At 44.4% G+C, this 6,526-nt stretch overlaps 1 long non-coding RNA gene across 5 annotated transcripts; it reads left to right on the forward strand.

Moving 5' to 3' along the window:
• Positions 1–1,243: 1,243 nt before the first annotated feature.
• Positions 1,244–6,306, forward strand: Gm36585. Of its 5 annotated transcripts, none has more exons than XR_876081.1 (6): positions 1,244–1,529; positions 2,138–2,220; positions 3,977–4,075; positions 4,877–5,593; positions 5,687–5,743; positions 6,115–6,306. It is a non-coding gene; the product is annotated as a predicted gene, 36585 (long non-coding RNA). The 5 variants fall into 5 exon arrangements; XR_001782021.2 differs by having other exon boundaries at positions 4,877–5,401; positions 5,509–5,593; positions 5,687–6,306; XR_876080.3 differs by having other exon boundaries at positions 5,687–6,306.
• Positions 6,307–6,526: the final 220 nt, after the last annotated feature.

Consider the following 6,526-nt stretch of genomic DNA (forward strand, 5'->3'; position numbering starts at 1 on the left):
CCTCACATTGCAGGGGACTTCAGGGAGGTGTTCTAAGGCCTGACTGCTGTGTGCCTGCTCATAGCTCGCTCATAGCTCGTGTGCAACCTTTTTAATTATGTTCAGACCAGTGGCTGACCCTGATGCTGTGAGGGTTTAGAAATCCGGTAGTCCAGCTGCCCTCTGGCGACAGGTTTGTCTATTATTCAGGGATCAGGGTAACTATTTTCTGGATTGTTTTGCCTTTCATCATATCTCCTTTACCCTTCCAAGTAAGCATGACTTTGGGGGTTGAATTCGATTTTTAAAGTTTGGAGTAGCTGTTTACCATGTTCAATTGTATTCCTTTTGGAAATAGAGTCAAATCTGACCCTTTATCTTGCGTCTTACAATCTATTGACGTGAATTCCAGCATTGACCTCTTTGACAGTACAAGCCAGGTACCAAATTCACCCATTCAACACTTTATCCACAATGCATTTGACATTGTTCTAGAAGGTGGAGATGAAGTTAGATGTACAGGAGGGTCTCAAAAGTCTTTTCAAACTATAAAAGATTAAACTGCATGATATTACTTGGTTTTTAGTTCCTGCCCTTTGGTAGGAGGGAAGTAGGGGTGGGGTTGTGATAACTTGGAAGCAAAAGAAGATAATGATACCATTACCAGGCCCTGATCTCTTAGTTCACAGGGGTCCTGCCCCAAGCTACCTTCACCTGTCCATTGCAGTGGACACCGAGAGCGTTGGGATCAGTGGAGCGGAATCTCTACTCTTTTAAAAATGAAATAAACTTGTTTTATGTGCATAAGTGTTTTGCCTGTATGGCTGTGCACCATGTGCTTGCCTGGTGTCCTTGGAGGCCAGAGGCCATCAGATCTCCTGGGATTTAGAGTTACAGGTGGTTGTAAGCTGCCATGTGAGTGCTGGGATATCAGACCTGGGTCCCTTGGGATTGCAGACAGTGCTCAGTTAAGACTGCTGAGTCATCTCTCTAGAACCCTGACTCTTTTCTAGAACATCCACCCATGCCCTGCAAAGTGGAAAGGACTAGTTGTCTCTCCAAAAATTTTGAAGAATCTTGTATAACATAAAACTTGAACCCACCTGTGTTTAAGCTTACTTTAGGTAGGAGAGTCTGGTTGTTCCTGGGGTAATGGTCACCCCTGTAGCAATTTACAGAGCAGAGCACCCAGACACAGGCTCACAGACATGCCTCTCTAGCTTATTTGCCTTTTCGAACACAAGCAGTTCTGAGTTGGGCGTGAGATACCAGATGCTGTCTGAAAGGAAAGGGATGTAAGAACTTGTGTGAAGGGAGTTCAGTCGCTCCTGGACCAGTGGAAGCCTCAAGGTTGAGAGGTGACAGGAGAAGGAGGGAAAGTGTAAACTCTGTCTGAAGCTCCTCAGCTCAGAGGTGCTCGGTGCTCAGAACAGAGCTGAGAAGCAGAGGGAGATGCTGAGACTGGAAACGCCTCTGCTTGTTAATACGCGTCTCTTCCAACAGCAGCTTTGAAGAGGAGGCTGCTGTACACACGACTTTACTCCAATTCAGTGAGTTTTACAAGACCACAGGGGGACTTGTTCCCGTTTGAACAAGCCGAAAATGTCTTAGAGCTGACAGCATAATGAGTAATTTTTTTCTTTGTTTAATATTTTTGATCCAGATCGGAGAGTGGTGGTTTCTGTCATTTCTGTCCAATATTATCTTTCTCTGTATTTTTGGCTTTGTATTTTGGCTTACTAGAAGGTTTCATTTCTGATATAGGTAATAAAGCCAAACAAAAGCAATTATTTAAAATTGTTATTAATGAATATCTAAAATCATGCACCGAATACGTGATTTTTCCGGTTTACTAGTTAATTTTAATCTGGCTTTTTAAAAAAAACGAAGTTAAATTACATTAATTATTTTATCATTTAACTTTGTGTGTGTGTGTGTGTGTGTGTGTGTGTAGGTGCTCATGTGCCACCACGTGCATCTGGAAGTCAGTGGACAACTAGCAACACTTGCTTTTCTCCTTCTACCACGTGGGGCCTGGGGAATTAAACTCAAGCTGTCAGGCTTAGCAGCAAGCGCCTGTAACCAGCTGAACCATCTCACTCACCCCTGACTGGTGATTTTAGCAAGCTCTCTCTCTTTCTTTTCCACTTCTGTCTAGTTGTCTTTATATTCTTGGTTTGTGAGTGCCGTTTGGCCTTCCGAGACTGGACAGTAAGAAGCGAGTGAGGAAGAATTTGGTCGGTGAGTGTGAGTGAAGTTGACGGGGGTGGGAGTTGGGGGTGGATAAGAACCACCCAGATGAACTCATCTGGGATTCCATTATGACAGGTAGGGAAGTGGATTCATAGAATAATGTTTTGGCAAACTTTATATGCCCCAGTACAGGGGAACGCCAGGGCCAAAAAGGGGGAGTGGGTGGGTAGGGGAGTGGGGGTGGGTGGCTATGGGGGACTTTTGGTATAGCATTGGAAATGTAAATGAGGAAAATACCTAATAAAAAATGGAAAAGAAAAAAAAAGAATAATGTTTTGTTCTGGCCTTGACTGACTGGTTTTCAGGAACTTATTTTTGACTTTTGTTATCCAATGCTATAATTTACTTGTTTTGTAGTATGTGCCCATGAAGTTGAGGCTCAGAGATCTTAGGTGATTTGCCTAAGGTTAGCCAGCTGTGGGTGAAACCCAGCTCTGCTTCTGAGTCCTGTTCATGTTTTAAAACATAGCCTCCCTCCATCTTTAAACCTGGGAGCTTTAGGCCAGACATTCTTCTTAGATTCTGCCAACAAGGTGGAGTTGATCACGGTGGCAGAACAGCAGCATTGTTGTGGGCTGGAGGTTTCCCCTGAACCCTTTTCCCCTGTCTGTATGTCTGTCTGTTGAAATTCTAACCTCCAGTGATGCCGTGCCTTTGTGAGTCAAGTAGACTGTGTGGGTGGAACCCTGATGAATGGGATGTAGACATTTGGAAACACGCCCCAGAGAGTTCTCCATCACTCCTTTCTTTCAAGTAAAGCTCCATGGAGAAGCTGAAGCCTGCACCAGGAAAATGGTTCTTAGCAGGACCCGGCATGCCTGCTCTCCACTCTCAGATGCCCCAGCCCCCAGGACCGTGTGTGAAATACATCTTTGTAGCCTATAAAACATCTAGCCCAGGACTTGGTTGTAGATCCCAGTTGAGTCAATACTCTTTGTTCCTATTCTGCATATTAAGTCCCATGCCTCACATCAGTTCTACAGGGCAAAGGTGATTAAGACATTTGACAGGTAAGGACACAGAAGTTTGGATCTGTTGTTTAGAACTCAGTAAGCTCTCTATGCCCCTGGATGCCAGAGCGTGCGCGAACACACACACACACACACACACACACACACACACACACACACACACACACACACACACACACACTTGCCTGGCAATGGGATTGGTGCCTGTTTAAGGTCAGTAAGCCAGAAGACAGACAATGATTGCTCTAGCCTGCTAGTCCTCCATAGCCCCCTGTGGGGTAATGCCTGCCCTCTCCCTTCCTGCTGCTGTGTGCTGCCTCTGTTGCTTGCCAGGGAGGCAGAGACCTCCTGGGGCTCTGCTGGCAGCCTCCTGCCTTGTCTCACTCTCAGGTCAGGGCTTCATCTGGGCCTTCCTCTCCACTGGTTCCCTTTCTCTTTGGTTTTCTTTGCTTGCTGCTTAGATCGTCAGCTCACAGGCTCCCTGTGCTCTGTAACACTCCATAGACATGATGAGGGAGGTTTTGAGAAAAAAGGAAATTACGATTGTTCCATCAAAACCTCTAGACGATTCATAAAACTATATATACTACACTTTATATTTTATGCTAGTTTATAAATTAGATACAGTAAGAGATTAACAGTAACAGTAATAAGTACTGTTATCACTGTAACAGTAACAGTAATAAAATTGGACAATTATAAGATTATCCACATAAAACTCATTTGAAACATAGGAAGTATTTATTTCTAGAATTTTTCATTTACTATTTTAGGATCATTGTTGATTATGGGTAAACCCACGAACCATGAAGCTGGTTAAAGAGAGACTACGGTGACCCAGAGGCAGGGACTCAGGGCTTCCTGCCTGTATGGTAAGACCTCACCTTTGCTTTTCCCATTTCACTTTCTCCTGTCAGAACAGAGTTTGGACTGGTGGTTGCTGAGTCTGTCCTTGAAATTCACATGTCAGGGCTCCACACACAACACGTGCAATGCCGGGGTTTCCTCTCTCCAGCTTCTGGAAAAGGCAGATGCTTCCCTGTGACTCAGAACACACGGGACTCAGGATTGTTGGGAGTAACACAGACGCTCAGTTTGTATTTTCTAATAGAAAGGAAAGATCGTCTGCTCTTCACGATCTTGACAAACTGAAGAAACACTGAGCTTACTCAGGTTGCTACCTGAGCTCAGCTGGGACCCAGCAGAAGTGTGGTGTGCCAGTGCCCAAAGCAAGAACTAAATGAGAAACAAAACCACTTCTGCAAGCTCAGACTTGGTTAGGAAGAGAGTAAAGATGGGAGATAGGACCAACTCTATGGGGAAATTTATTATTACTATTTCTATAAGCTCTGAAGAACAGAATTCCTTTTTCATTTAGAAGTCAGTGAAAACAACAACAACAACAAAAAAGAAACCCTGAACAATAAATCCTTTGAGGGTTATAAATGGGTAAGTTTGACATCACGGCTCCACATAAACGTCCACAATATCTTGTCGTCCAGGTTTCCGCCTTGATTTGGATTTTTATCATTCACTTTCTCTTTTGTGTTCTTTATAGTTTTTTTTTTTTTTTTTTTTTTTTTTTACAATTTTCTGCCATGAATTCAAATTCATGGGATGTGGGACCTGCCTGATGCACCTAGATAATTAAAGGCGGGCCTTCCGGTTCCCAGCTCTGTCTTCTGCTTCCTGGTCCTGGCCCAATGAGGGGCTCTTTACCACGTGATCTCACCTCCTGGCCCTCTGCACTGTGATGAACGGAGATCCTCCTGGAACCATGAGCCAGTGTGCCATTCCTTCTGTAAGTTGCTCTGCCAGGCGCTTCTCCAGAGCAATGATCTAAGTAACCTTATGCATTGGTTGTGAAACACTGGCTGCTTCCCTTCCATTTTTCAAGTATGTTCTAGTGGTTTCCACACTTTCTTGCACATGAGAATCACTTGGGGCGGGGAGGAGTTTAAAAAAAAGTCAAACCATCCAGGGTGTCTCTGATATCGGTTGAAATCTCTAGGGGGAGGGGTGTGAAGCAGCCTCTGGCGGCTTTTGTTTTGTGAAGCTTTGTAGGTGATTCTAGTGTGCAGCCAAGTTTGAGAAACAATGTTATAGGCCAGTGGTTTTTCAACTTGAGCCGTGAATCAACATCACCTGGAGAGCTTGTAAAAACACAGAGGTTGGGTTCCACTGCCTTGACTTCCTGGGTAAGTGACTTAAGAAGGGGATCAGGGATTTGTATTTCTGATATGTTCCCAGTTGATGCCAGTGGTCTGGGGGTTACATTGTGAGCTCCATTGTTCTCGAATTTCAGGTGTGTTGATACTATCAAAATGCTTGGAATGGAAAGGGAAGATTCAGTCATTAAGGAGACATTTGCATCACTTTGGAAAATTCAGGTGATACACCGGGGCTTGGAAAAAAATACCCACAATCATGTTCTTTTGTTCTTATAACTATTTCAAAGTGACCGAAAATACATTTTGTTTCAGGTAGATTTAGCCCAGGGCTTGAATAGTCAGCCATGGTCCATTCCTTCTAGGTTAAAAGTGAGTTGTAAATGCAAATGGGGGAAACTCTGGGTCCACTGCTTGTTACTTAACACAGGTGCTGCCTGGTGGCTCATCACTTCAACGTTCCCTGTTAGACGGGGACGGGTGGAGGGTGAGTGGTGGAGGGAGGGAGGAGCGGAGGGGGTTGCAGGGGTGTGATGAGAGTCTGTTCTTTAGGGAAGACCACAACTTTTGCTTTATTGAGTTTATAACAGTTCCCGGTTCGGGCCGCTTCTTGTTTTGGCTTAGTGCAGTTATTTTTCCTTTTCTATTATAAATATTATCTGCACAACTCTCTTAGCTCTCCCAGTCCCATTTAAGTGTCATTAGGTTTCCCATTAGCAGCTACTGTTGATGGTTTCCTGCAGCGGCCTCAGCGTGAGCCTCCTTGCTCTGAATTTGATCTGGGGAAGAGCAAGAGAAAAGGAGGAAGTGTGGACTCTACTAATGTCTGCCTCCCAACTTGAAAACAGAAGCATTCTTCTGAAACCCAAGTCGTTTTTTTCTCCGGGGAAGCCGGCAGCAGGTGAAACAATTTGTGCATCTATTCCCACAACCCCCAAATGGCAACTCCCATTTAATTTCTTTGCTGCCCTTTTTTTTTTTTGCATTTTTAAAATAAAATAAAAAAACAAAACCAAACTTCCAGCTGTTCAAGTCGTCTTGTGCATTCCCCCCCCCCCTTCTGCTATTTGATGGCTTCTGCTTTTCTTTCTGCCTAAATCTCTGATTAGTTACGCGGCCTCAGGTGTCAAGTGCATGATGACCCTCGGCAACGTT

The sequence above is a fragment of the Mus musculus genome, chromosome 16, assembly GCF_000001635.26.
Source record: "Mus musculus strain C57BL/6J chromosome 16, GRCm38.p6 C57BL/6J".
In the NCBI taxonomy this organism is placed as follows: Eukaryota; Metazoa; Chordata; class Mammalia; order Rodentia; family Muridae; genus Mus; species Mus musculus.